The sequence below is a fragment of the Mobula birostris genome, chromosome 8 (genome assembly GCF_030028105.1).
Source record: "Mobula birostris isolate sMobBir1 chromosome 8, sMobBir1.hap1, whole genome shotgun sequence".
Classification (NCBI taxonomy): domain Eukaryota; kingdom Metazoa; phylum Chordata; class Chondrichthyes; order Myliobatiformes; family Myliobatidae; genus Mobula; species Mobula birostris.
Window position 1 is genome coordinate 117738036 of NC_092377.1, and position 14311 is coordinate 117752346.

The 14311-nt window shown below is 47.1% G+C and overlaps 1 pseudogene; it reads left to right on the top strand.

The window, feature by feature from the left end:
- The first annotated feature begins 9882 nt into the window (after positions 1 to 9882).
- Positions 9883 to 12742, top strand: LOC140202289 (large ribosomal subunit protein bL17m-like; annotated as a pseudogene).
- The last annotated feature ends 1569 nt before the right edge of the window (positions 12743 to 14311 follow it).

Here is a 14311-nt window from a genome sequence, read left to right on the forward strand (position 1 = left end):
AGATAGTCAGACAGTGTATACATCTTTTGCAAATCCTTCAGTAGTTGCATAGACACCTGAAGAGCAGACTATCTGTTGGATGGAAGTGGTCAACAACTCTAATAGAAGCAGATGCCAAGTTTTTAAGCTCACCAGTGGGAGGTGGTGCTTTAGCACTGCTGGCCCACCACCTCGAGGGAGTCTTGATCATACGCGGGCCGAAACTCCTGAAGACAGGTGGCAAATCAACTGATGATCCCCCACTGGTGATAGCACAGGACAGTTAACATCTTAGTCCACGTGTATTTTCAATCCAATTCTGTGTGTATGTGTGAATGTGAGCGTGTGTTTGTGTGTGAATGTGTGTATATGTGTGAATGTGTGTGGGAGTGTGTGTAAGTCTGTGTGCATATGTGTGTGGATGTGTGTATGGAGATGCGAATGTTTACTTGAGCGTGTCTCTGAATGTGTGAGTGTGTGTGTGTGTGTGTGTATGATGGTATGTGTGTGTGAATGTGCATGTGTGTGAGTGTGAATGTGAGAGTATGTGTATGTGTGATTTTGTAGGTGTGTGATTGAGGGTATATATGGATGTGCGAATGTGTGTGTGTGAATGTGTAATTACGTGTGTGTGTTTGTGTCTGTGTCAATGTGTGTGAGTGGGTTGGAATGCATATTCATGTGGAAATATTTGTGTGGGTGAGTGTATGAATGTGTGAATCTGTGCATGAGTGTGTGTGTATATGCACGTGTGTGCATGAGTATATTTTAATGTGTCTGTGTGTGAACTTGTGTGTGTATGTGAGGGTGTGAGTGCATGTGAATGTGTGTTTATGTGTTAATGCTTGTGTATATGTGAATGTGTGTGTGTGTGAATGCGTGTGTGTGAATGTGTCTGTGTGTTTGCGTATGTGTGAATATGTGTCTGAATGTGTATGTGAATTTCTGTGTGTATGTGCCTTGTGTGGATTTATGTGGGTGAGTGTGATTGAATGTGTGCACCTGTGTGAATGTGTGTGTATGTGTGAATATGTGTGTGAGTGTGTGAATGTGTGTGTGAGTGTGTATGTGTGTCTGTGAATATGTGCACATGTGTGTGTGTCTGAATGTGTGAATGTATGTACATAATGTGCAAGTGTTTGTATATGTACGAATGTGTGTTTATATTGTCACATACCCTGTGATGGGAATAAAGAGCCAGCAGAGATGGAAAACACTTTGGAGTCCAGTATTGCTATTACCTAATAATATTTATTAGTAACTACACAATACAGTAATATAAATGTAGATAAATCAAACAGGTTAGCAATGATTATATAAAAGTAAGTGTGGAATATATATGAAAATCAAGCTTCTTCAAGTCTAGGGGCAAAAAGATACAGTCTGACGATGGTGAGTAAAGTTCAGTTCAGTTTGTTCGTGGTGTTGAGTTGAGTAGTGATGGGGCGAGAGAGAGAGAGGGAGAAATTTGAGTCTTCAGATGAGCTGATGCCGTTGATCTTCTTGTTGTCCTCCGAAATCCTTTAAAAGTCACTGACTGTGACAACAACAAAGGGGACCGGTTTTCTGTGGTGGAGCTATCACCCAGGCAAGGGTGGACACATGGACAACTCCACACCAGTCACTGCCTTTCCTTTTCACTGCAAGAGCTACTGATCAATCCACCTGATCGATCCTCCAAAAACCCACTTTTTCTGCGGGCACAACAAAGCTCATTCAGTGTCCAAAACATGTGTCTCCGGTCTATCATCTGACCTTCTATTTTATCTTCCCGTGCTGAGCACCAACTGTCTCCCAAATAACTCTGCCCATCTGTGTCTGTGGAAGAGTACAAGCAGGCGATGTCCTTGGAGAAAGTATAAACAACCTGTGAGCAGTCTTTGTCTCTCTCTCTCTTATCAAAACAACATGTCGGTGTTAAATAACTCTCTCTCTCTCTTTTCAAAAGCACAGTTCATAGGGGTAATCAAGTACAGTTTATAGGGTTAATTCAGGACTCCATCACACCCCCTTTCTTCAAAAAAAATTTTTGACGAAGGTGAAAATATTTTTTAGTTGTAATGTAAATTACAGAGTTTGAAACAATACATGTGTGATCATCAGATGACAGAGCAAAAACGTGTACAATTTCCAACTTAACATCTGGATAAGCAATCAGCTAAAATATTGTCAGTATCTTTCACATGTTTGATTGTCAGATCAAATTCTTGCAATATCAGACTCCAATTTAACAACCTTCTGTTCTTATCCTTTATCTTAGTTAGAAATGCCACTGGATTATAATCCATGCAAACCACAAGTGGTCTCTGGGCAACAGAAAGATTTTGAGGCCTCTGAACATAGACCTCAAAAGGCTGTAAGGCCAGAATAGGCACTAACAATTCCTTTTCAACAGTTGAATAATTTTTCTGGTGTTCATTAAATTTCTTTGAGAAATAAGCTACTGGATGCTCAATGTTATCCACACCCTTCTGTAACAGTACAGCCCCAGCAGTTTCGTCACTAGTGTCTGTTGCTATCGAGAATGGCTTGGAAAAATCTGGTGCTTTGGGCACAGGATGATAACACAGGACGGTTTTCAGATGTTCAAATGCCTCCTGGCAAAGGTCATTCCACACAAACCTTTCACTCTTCCCTAGGAATTTTGTTAGGGGGAGAGCGATGTCAGCAAAGTTCTTACAAAAGTTATGATAATATCCAACCATTCCTAAAAACCTTCTCAAAGCTTTCTTGCCGGTCGAAACAGGAACCTCAGCAATAGCTTGAACCTTGGCCTGTACAGGAGCCAATTGGCCCAGGCCTCTACATAGCCCAGATATGTAACTGTAGCATGACCAAACCCACTTTTAGTGAGGTTCACAGTAAGATTAGCCTTGGAAAGTCTGTTAAACAGTTTTTGTAAGTCCCAGTATTTCCTAAACCTCTAATCACAGAATTGATCATCCTTTGAAATGTCCCTGGTGCATTTTTCATCCCGAAGTGTAAAACATTGTACTCATACAGTCTAGATGGTGTCACAAATGCTGATATCTCTTTAGCCCTTTCTGTCAAAGGAACACCCCAGTATCCTTTTAACAGGTCAATCTTTATAAGGTATTTAGCCTTCCCCACTTTATCAATACAGCCATCCATTCTCTTTCCTTGTTCTTTCTTGTTTCCAATTTGTTGTTCACCCATTTTACTTTTCTGAAAGTTCACTCTGTGAAGATGCTGTTTCGTGGGCTGGGCTGAATTGGTAATGACGTGATGCCCTGCACCTGGGCACCGCTTCAGAATGACAATTAGTCCTCTCAATTGTTTTGCGTCTGGGATCTAACTGATGGACCTTATCAGCAATATTTTCCAAAACAATAGAACTCTGACATCTTAGTGAAACTAGATTCAGTGGGTAAACATGTTTTTTTCATCCCATTATCAGATTCCACGACTCCATTTTGTTCCACAACAATTCTCCTAGCTGCCATTCTAGCAACCAAATGTTTTATTTTAATTCGACCATTCTGTAAACTTTCCTTTGCAAGGTCACAAAGCTTATTAAATCCTTCCCAGAATTTCCAAACATAATTAAGCACACTGACACATGTTTCCAAATCAGACCATAGTTCTCTGAGTAGGGTCAAAGGTCCTTTTGGCCTGTAACTGAACACAGGTTCCAACAAACTACCCTCCAATGCCTTCTGAATCAAATCTCCAACAATGAATAAGAGGAGGGGAACCCCTCATCCCAATTTATCCCATTTCTCACACCATAGGCTTTAATCTTGGTCTTAAGAGTTGAGTTGAATCGTTCCAAGGCTCCCTTGGACTCTGTGTGATATGCAGATGACACCATGTGCTTAGCTTCCAATTCTCTAACTATCCCCTGGAATGTTCTCGAAGTAAAGGTACTGCCCTGGTCAAATTGAATTTCTTTGGGCAGACCTACCAGTATGAAAAACTTACTGAATGACTTCACCACAGTCTTGGCCTCGGTGTTTTCAAAAGACTGTGCTTCAGGGGACCCAGACACAGCACACACAATTGTTAACACATACTGATAGCCAGCTGCAGTCTTTGGCAAAGGGCCTACACAATCCACTATGACCCTGGAAAAAGGTTCACCAAAAGCAGGTATCGGTTGAAATAGTGTTACCTGAATGTCCTGATTAAATTTACCCTCAATTTGACAGGTATGGCCAGTCCTGTAAAAATTCACAACATCCTTTCTTAAACTAGGCCAGTAAAATTCCTTCATAATCCTGTTCACTGTCTTTCTCACTCCATAATATCCCTCAGGAGGCAGTGATCATAACATGATTGAGTTCACAGTGAAATTTGAAAAAGAGAAGCCGAAATCTGATGTGTCGGTATTTCAGTGGAGTAAAGGAAATTACAGTGGCATGAGAGAGGAACTGGCCAAAGTTGACTGGAAAGGGACACTGGAGGGAAGGATGGCAGAGCAGCAATGGCTGGAGTTTATGCAAGATGTGAGGAAGGTGCAAGACAGGCATATTCCAAAAAAGAAGAAATTTTTGAATGGAAAAAGGATGCAACCATGGCTGACAAGAGAAGTCAAAGCCAAAGTTAAAGCAACGGAGAGGGCATACAAGGAAGCAAAAATTAGTGGGAAGACAGAGGATTGGGAAGTTTTTAAAAGCTTACAAAAGGAAAGTAAGAAGGTCATTACGAGGGAAAAGTTTAACTATGAAAGAAAGCTAGCAAATAATATCAAAGAGGATACTAAAAGCTTTTTCAAGTATATAAAGAGTAAAAGACAGGTGAGAGTAGATATAGGACCGATAGAAAATGATGCTGGAGAAATTGTAATGGGAGATAAGGAGATGGCGGAGGAACTGAACGTGTATTTTGCATCTGCAAGGAATTCTGCAGATGCTGGAAATTCAAGCAACACACTGATGTATTTTGCATCAGTCTTCACTGAGGAAGACATCAGCAGTATACCGGACACTCAAGGGTGGCAGGGAAGAGAAGTGTGCGCAGTCACAATTACGACAGAGAAAGTACTCAGGAAGCTGAATAGTCTAAAGGTAGATAAATCTCCTGGACCAGATGGAATGCACCCTCGTGTTCTGAAGGAAGTAGCTGTGGAGATTGCGGAGGCATTAGCGATGATCTTTCAAAAGTCAATAGATTCTGGCATGGTGCCGGAGGACTGGAAGATTGCAAATGTCACTCCGCTATTTAAGAAGGGGGCAAGGAAGCAAAAAGGAAATTATAGACCTGTTAGCTTGACATCGGTGGTTGGGAAGCTGTTGGAGTCGATTGTCAAGGATAAGGTTACAGAGTACCCGGAGGCATATGACAAGATAAGCAGAACTCAGCATGGATTCTTTAAAGGAAAATCCTGCCTGACAAACCTATTACAATTTTTTGAGGAAATTACAAGTAGGCTAGACAAGGGAGATGAGTGGATGTTGTATATTTGGATTTTCAGAAGGCCTTTTACAAGGTGCCACACATGAGGTTACTTAACAAGATAAGAGCCCATAGAATTACGGGAAAGTTACTTACGTGGATAGAGTGTTGGCGGATTTGCAAGTAACAGAGAGTGGGAATAAAGGGATCCTATTCTGGTTGGCTGCTGGTTACCAGTGGTGTTCCATTGGGGTCCATGTTGGGGCCACTTCTTTTTACATTGTACATCAATGAGTTGGATTATGGAATAGATGGCTTTGTGACTAAGTTTGCTGATGATACGAAGATAGGTGGAGGGGCCGGTAGTGCTGAGGAAACAGAGAGTCTGCAGAGAAACTTGGATAGATTGGAAGAATGGGCAAAGAAGTGGCAAATGAAATACAATATTGGAAAGTGTATGGTTATGCACTTTGGCAGAAGAAATAAATGGGCAGACTATTATTTAAATGGGGAGAGAATTCAAAGTTCTGAGATGCAATGGGACTTGGGAGTACTCAGACAGGATACCCTTAAGGTTAACCTCGAGGTTGAGTCGGTGGTGAAGAAGGTGAATGCAATGTTGGCATTTATTTCTAGAGGAATAGAGTATAGGAGCAAGGATGTGATGTTGAGGCTCTATAAGGCGCTGGTGAGACCTCACTTGGAGTACTGTGGGCAGTTTTGGTCTCCTTATTTAAGACGTTGGAGAGGGTACAGAGAAGATTCACTAGAATGATTCTGGGAATGAGAGGGTTAACAGATGAGGAACATTTGTCCGCTCTTGGACTGTATTCCTTGGAGTTTACAAGAATGAGGGGAGACCTCATAGAAACATTTCGAATGTTGAAAGGCATGGACAGAGTGGATGTGGCAAAGTTGTTTCCCATGATGGGGGAGTCTAGTACGAGAGGGCATGACTTTAGGATTGAAGGGCGCCCATTCAGAACAGAGATGCGAAGAAATTTTTTAGCCAGCGGGTGGTGAATCTATGAAATTTGTTGCCACGGGCGACAGTGGAGGCCAAGTTATTCTATTTTATCTTCCCGTGCTGAGCACCAACTGTCTCTGAAATAACTCTGCCCGTCTCTGTCTGTGTAAGAATGTACAAGCAGGCGATGTCCTTGGAGAAAGTACAAACAACCTGTGAGCAGTCTTTGTCTCTCTGTCTCTTAAAACAAGGTGTTAGTGTTAAATAACTCTCTCTCTCTCTTTTCAAAAGCACAGTTCATAGGGGTAATTCAGGACCCCATCACAATATGTTAATATGTGTGTATGTGTAAATGAGTCTGTGTGTGTGATTGCATGTGTGTGTGTGTGTGTGTGTGTGTGTGTGTGTGTGTGTGAATGTGTGTGAGCATGTTTGAATGTGTGTGTATCTGGAAATATGTGTATGTGAATGTGTGTGTGGATGTGTGAATGTGTGTGTGTGTGTGTGTGTGTGTGTGTGTGAGAATTTGTGTGTATATTTCCTGTGTTTTAACGTACAGTATGTGTGTGAGTGTGTTTGAATGTGTGTATGTGAATCTGTGTATGTGTGAATGTCTATGTCTGGGAATGTGTGTGTATGGCATATATGTGTGTATGGCATATGTGTGTGTGAGTAAATTTGTCTGTGTATGTGCATGTGTGTAAATGTATGTGTGTGCATTTAATGTGTGTGTGAGAGGGTACGTAAGGATGCCTGAGTGTGTGTGGATGTGTCTGTACGTGCGTGAGTGTCAATTGTTGTGTGTATGTGCGTCTGCGTGAATGTACTTGTGAATATTTGTGTGTGAGTGTGTGTGTCAGTGTATGGGTGTGAATGTGTGTGTATGTGTGAATGTATAGCAAATGTTTGTTGATGTGTTAATGTGTGTGGATGTGTGAATAAGTGCGTGTGAATTTGTCTGTAAGTATGAGTATATGTAAATGTGTGTGTGATTGTGTCTGTACATGTGTGTGAGTGTGTGTGTGTATGAGTGAGTGTGTGTGTGTATGAGTGAGTGTGAGTGTGTGTATGGGTGAGTGTGTGTGTATGAGTGAGTGTGTGTGTATGGGTGAGTGTGTGTGTATGAGTGAGTGTGTGTGTATGTGTGAGTGTGTGTGTATGAGTGAGTGTGTGTGTGTGTATGAGTGAGTGTGTGTGTATGAGTGAGTGGAGTGTGTGTGTGTGTATGAGTGAGTGTGTGTGTATGAGTGAGTGGAGTGTGTGTGTGTGTATGAGTGAGTGAGTGTGTGTGTGTGTGTATGTGTATGTCAGTGTTCCCTGCTGCACCTGGTGACCCTGTGATCTCTGTCTCAGAGGCCGATGTTAGACTGTCTTTAAGGAGAGTGAACTTCGCAAGGTGGAAGGTCCTGATGGAATACCTGGTAAGGCTTTGAAAACCTGTGCCAACCATCTAGTGGGAGTGTTCAAGGATATTTTCAACCTCTGACTGTTACGGCCAGAAGTTCCCACTTGCTTCAAAAAGGCAACAATTATGCCAGTGCCCAAGAAGAATAATGTGAGCTGCCTTAATGACTATCACCCGGTATCACTCACATCTACAGTGATGAAATGCTTTGGGAGGTTGGTCGTGACTAGACTGAACTCCTGTCTCAGCAAGGACCTGGACCCATTGCAATTTGCCTATCGCCACAATAGGTCAATGGCAGACACAATCTCAATGGTTCTTCACACAGCCTTAGACCAACTGGACAACACAAGCACCTATGTCAGGATGCTGTTCATTGACTATAGTTCAGCATTTAATACCGTCATTCCCACAATCCTGATTGAGAAGCTGCAGAACCTGGGCCTCTGTACCTTCCTCTGCAATTGGATCCTCGGCTTCCTAACCGGAAGACCACAGTCTGTGTGGATTGGTGATAATATCTCCTCCTCACTGACTCTCTCTATACCCATGACTGTGTGGCTAGGCATAGCTCAAATACCATCTATAAATTTGCTGATGACACAACCATTGTTAGTAGAATCTCAGATGGAGACGAGAGGGCATACAGGAGTGAGATATACCAACTAGTGGAGTGGTGCCGCAGCAACAACCTTGCACTCAACATCAGTAAGATGAAAGAGCTGATTGTGGACTTCAGGAAGGAACACATACCAATCCTCATAGATGGATCAGAAGTGGAGAGTACGAGCAGTTTCAAGATCTCCAAGGACCTAAACTGGACCCAACAGATTGATGCAGCTATAAAGATGGCAAGACAGCGGCTATACTTCATTAGGAGTTTGAAGAGATTTGGTATGTCAACAAATACACTCAAAAACTTCTATAGATTCTATGTGGAGAGCATTCTGACAGACCGCATCACTGTCTGGTATGGGGAGTGGGGGGCTACTGCACAGTACTGACCGAAAGAAGCTGCAGAGAGTTGTAAGTTGAGTCAGATTCATCTTGGGCACTAGACTACAAATTACCCAGGACGTCTTCAGGAAGCGGTGTCTCAGAAAGACAGCGTCCATTATTAAGGACCTCTAGCACCCAGGGCATACATTTTTCTCACTGTTACCATCTGGTAGGAAGTACAGAAGCTTGAAGGCACACACTCAGTGATTCAGGAACAGTTTCTTCCCCTCTGCCATCCAATTCCTAAATGGACATTGAAACCATGAACACTACCTCACTTTTTAATATATAATATTTCTTTTATTGCACAATTTCTAATCTACTCGACATACATATACTGTTAATTGATTTACTTAATTATTTATTATTATTTTTTCTTCCTCTATATTATGTATTGCATTGAACTGCTGCTGCTAAGTTAACAAATTTCATGACACACGTTAGTGTTAATAAATCTGATTCTGATATGTGTGTATATGTGAATGTGTGTGAGTGTGTATGGAGGTGTGAGTGTGTGCACGTGTGTGTGTGAGTTTGTGTATCGATGTGTGTGATTGTATGTGTGAATGTATGTGTGTATGTGAATGTGTGTGTGTGTGTGTGTGTGTGTGTGTGTGTGTGTATGGAGGTGTGAGTGTGTGCACGTGTGTGTGAGTTTGTGTATCGATGTGTGTGAGTGTATGTGTGAATGTATGTGCGTGTTTTTGAATGTGTGTATTTGGGAATGTGTGTATGTGTGAATGTATATGTGTGTGTGTGTGTATTTCGGATTCACTGAAGGAGTTCACACACAGTCTGCACTGAGTGGGTTTCAGTCCGTTCGAACTATCGTCCACAGTTCAGTTCCCACACCTCATATCTGTATTTCAATATCCTTGTGCTCAGGTCCACATGATGCACCACATCCCACCCGCTGCTGTCTTTCAAAGTAGGGGACAGACGGTTGTTAGAGCCCAACACCACAGACAAAGAAACATCCCAGAGACTGGTTTTACTGAAAATAAATATTTATTTCGAAACTTCCTGTGCAAGTTTGACTATAGCTGCCGAACAAGTAACTATTTTTAAATTTCGTACGTCTAGAATTCAATGCTGATCCGCTATTTGGGCGAGGAGGAGGCCTTTCAGCCCCTCGAATGAGACTTAACTTCAGTTTTCTCGCGGAACCTTGGTGCGGGAATCGGGATTCCGGCCGGAGGTAGAGAGCGCGTACCCGGAGATGGTGGCGCTGTGAGCGGGGAGGTGGTGAGTGAGGGCAGAGAGAGAGAGAAAATGGGGTGAGGAACGGGAGAGAATGAGGAAGGGAGGGAAAGATTAGGAGAGGTGAGAATGCGGAAGGGAAAGGGTGGAGGAGGGAGTTCGTGAAGCGACTGGGAGAGATGGGGAAAGGGGGAGGTAGTGGAAGCGTAAAGGGAGTGAGGTAGAGAGAGAGGGGGGAAAGGGAGAGAGGGAGGGGAGAGCAGCCGGGGGGAGAGGGAGAGAGGGAGGGGAGAGCAGCCGGGGGGAGAGGGAGAGAGGGAAGGGAGAGCAGCTGGGGGAGAGGGAGGGGAGAGCAGCCGGAGGGAGAGGGAGAGAGGGAAGGGAGAGTAGCCGGGGGAAAGGGAGAGCAGCTGGGGGGAGAGCAGCCGGGGGGAGAGGGAGAGAGGGAAGGGAGAGCAGCTGGGGGAGAGGGAGGGGAGAGCAGCCGGAGGGAGAGGGAGAGAGGGAAGGGAGAGTAGCCGGGGGAAAGGGAGAGCAGCTGGGGGGAGAGCAGCCGGGGGGAGAGGGAGAGAGGGAAGGGAGAGCAGCTGGGGGAGAGGGAGAGAGGGAGGGGAGAGCAGCTGGGGGAGAGGGAGAGAGGGAGGGGAGAGCAGCTGGGGGAGAGGGAGAGAGGGAAGGGAGAGTAGCCGGGGGAAAGGGAGAGAGGGAGGGGAGAGCAGCTGGGGGAGAGGGGGAGAGGGAGGGGAGAGCAGCTGGGGAGAGAGGGAGGAGAGAGTAGCTGGGAGAGAGGGGGAGAGGGAGAGAGGGAGGGGAGAGCAGCTGGGGGAGAGGGAAGAGCAGCCGGGGGAGAGTTGGAGAGGGAGGGGAGAGCAGCCGGGGGAGAGAGGAAGGGGAGTGCAGCTGGGGGAGAGGGGGAGAGGGAGGGGAGAGTAGCTGGGGGAGAGGGAGAGCAGCTGGAGGAGAGGGAGAGAGGGAAGGGAGAGTAGCCGGGGGAAAGGGAGAGAGGGAGGGGAGAGCAGCTGGGGGAGAGGGGGAGAGGGAGGGGAGAGCAGCTGGGGAGAGAGGGAGGAGAGAGTAGCTGGGAGAGAGGGGGAGAGGGAGAGAGGGAGGGGAAAGCAGCTGGGGGAGAGGGAGGGGAGAGCAGCTGGGGGAGAGGGAGGAGAGAGCAGCTGGGGAGAGGGAGGGGAGAGCAGCCGGGGGGAGAGGGAGAGAAGGAAGGGAGAGTAGCCGGGGGAAAGGGAGAGCAGCTGGGGGGAGAGCAGCTGGGGGAGAGGGAGAGAGGGAAGGGAGAGCAGCTGGGGGAGAGGGAGAGAGGGAAGGGAGAGCAGCTGGGGGAGAGGGAGAGAGGGAGGGCAGAGCAGCTGGGGGAGAGGAGCCGGGGGAGAGGGAGAGAGGATCATTTGGTGGCCTAGGGGTGAGCTAGCCCTGGGAATCAGTGAGGTGAGGAGTGCTGTTACTGAATTTGTGCATCTTCCAGCGCCGAAGATGCATCTGACGGTTACGCTGTGGATCAGACATGGGAAGGTGTACAGGCGCATGGGCCTGGGACCGCGTTCTCGCATAGACATGCTGCGCTGCCTTGTCACCGCCCTGGTCCGGCACTAGAGGATCGAGACCACCCTGGCACGGGCCGATGAGATGAGGGTCTACGCCGAGAGGGTAAGTGTGGAGATTGGAGTGGGCGGTATAGGGGAGGGTTGTAGCGGCCGAGGGGTTCGCAGAAGAGAAAGGGTGTGGAGAACTGGAATGGCCTTATTCTCTCTCCCATGAGCACAGGCATGGGAGGTTGTGTGGGAAAAGAGGGGTGGGGACAGGTGGGGTGGTTGTAAAGTGTGCTGAATTGTTCCCGTGCTGACCCCTGTCTCTCCCCCAGCTGGTGGACCATGCCAAGAGGGGGGAAACTGATCCACGGGCCATGGAGATGGCCGACTTCTGGCTGACGGTACGTACCACTGGTGAGGAGGAAGCACTTTGTTGTGGGGGGGGTGGCGGTGAGGATGATGAACTGTGGGAGGGGGCACTGAGGGGGGCGGTGAGGATGATGAACCGTGGGAGGGGGCAGTGAGGGGAGCGGTGAGGAGGGAGTGCGCTGGGAATGGGATGCTGTGGGATGGGAGCGGTGAGGACAGAGCCCTGTGGGACCGGGGTGGTGAGGATGGGACACTATGGGAGGGGAGTGCTGTGGGAGGTGAGGAGGGAATGCTTTGGGAGGCAGTAGTGAGGAGGGAGCGCTATGGGAGGTTCTTGAGGATGAAGTGTCGTGGGGGGGGCAGTGAAGAGGGAGAGGTAATGATGTGCCTTTCTCAACACTGACTCTCTCTGTCCCCTTTCCACCCCAGGAGAAGGACCTGATCCCAAAGCTGTTCCAGGTTTTGGCACACCGTTTCCAGAACCAGACAGGGAACTATGTCCAGATGTTGCAGATTCCCAACCGGGACACCTACGACCGGGCACGAATGGCCGTGATTAAGTACCGGGGCAACCCCCTTCCTCCTCTGCCAACCTCCCGACCCAGCAACAACCCCAACACCCTGCTCAACCGGCTGTTGGAGGGCTGGAGGCAGGAGGCTGCTTCCACTCGGGCCTCGGCCCAAGGCCAGTCCCAGGTTCCGGGTGCGGCCTAGCTTTGACTTGCCTGGCTCCCCGTGGAGGAAGGGTGTGGGGGGTTGTGTGCAGCATTCTTCCTCACCCTTGGGGACCACCTGCTAGGCACAGTAAATGAATGGGCCCATAACCCAGAGACTTTTGTTCTCCAGAAATACGATTCGAATGTACTTCCTCTGTCTACTTTCTTAACATTAAAGCCCTGTGACCCTCTCGTCTTTGAGATCTTCCTTTTCTCTGAGCACCAAGTTGCTGAGAAGTGTGCCGGAATTGGTAAAACTCCACTCTGACTCCAGGGAGCTAGCACTGGATTCCGGGCAGGAGTAAGGCCCTGAAGTCAAAAGAGAGGAGGAGAAGCTGGGTGTTTGGCCGTTCAGGACCGTTCCCTCTCTTGCTTGCATCAAAGTTTCATCCAGAAAGATGACAGGGAGGGATGGAAAGTTGGCTGCGTGGATGGTCAGTCACAGAAGGCAGAGGGTGGTTGTAGCTGGGATGAATTCTGCCTGGGGGTTGCTGACCAGTGGTGTTCCACAGGAACAGAATGGGCAGATGGAGTTTAATCCACAGAAAGCGTGCAGTGATTCACATTGGAAGGTCGAACCTGAAGCAGAATATAAGGTTACTGGCAGAATTGTTAGCAGTGTGGAGGAACAGAGTCCATGTCCATTGATCCCTCAAAGTCACCACACAAGTTGATAGTGTGGTTAAAAAGGTGTATGATGTGTTGTCCTTGATTAGTCGGGTGTTTGAATTTCGAGCCGTGGGGTAATGTTGCAGCTCTATTAAACCCTGGTTAGACCACACCTGGAGTATTATGCTCAGTTCTGTTTGCGTCATAGGAAGGGTTTCAATAGGTACATTTAATATCAGAGAAATATAGACACTATACATCCTGAAATTCTTCTTCTTCGCAAACATCCACAAAAACAGGAGTGCCCCATAGAATGAGTGACAGTTAAATGTTCGAATGACACCCCAGCTCCCCCCTCCCACGCACAAGCGGCAGCAGGGCAATGATCCCCCCCCCGACACTACCAGCAAAAAAAGCATCAGCACCCTCCAACAAGCTCTCAAGCGTGCAGCAAACATAATCAAAGACACAGACTTGCAGTATCTCAGAAACTACTGGTTCACCCGGTAATTTGACATGCCCCTCCCCCTCCCCCTCTGGTGTGGGGAGACATAACAAACAATATGCTGATTTACCATGTTAAAAGTCTATCGCATGGCTTTTTCCGAGCTCTGCGCCCAGAGGTTCGGCACCAGAAAGGCGCAGCTCTCTGGACACAACCCCGGCAGCTAACCCCTTGCTCCCAATGTCCCATGTTCTCCTGTGATGCTTCAGTCAGGGGCACCAGCCTAGAATCAGCGGGTTTCCAGATCCCCGAAGTTATGCTCGTCTTCCAGGCCGCATCATTGGGAGGTCAAAAAGCAGCCGGTTGTGAGGCCCTGAGAGCGTGTCCCGTTCCCGCAAAGACCAAAGTCTGAGTGTAGCTCCAGGTGAAGGTCTTCAAAAGTACCTTGAAAAGGAAACAAAGAGATCAAAGATAGAAGTAGCACTGTTTCTGAAGATGCAAGCAGAGGAGTTGCCATTTAGTGCCGTCTTAACTTTGGTCCACACACCCCTCCGCCCTCCACTCCCAAGGATGTGCAAGCCTTAGAGGGGGTGCTGAGGAGATTTACCTGGATTAGAAAGCGTGTCTTATGACATGGACTTGAGGGCATGCCTCTTCTCAGCCCAGCTCTGCACCCTGTCAAAGTCCCACTGCAACCTACAACAACCCTCCACAAGCTGTCATGTC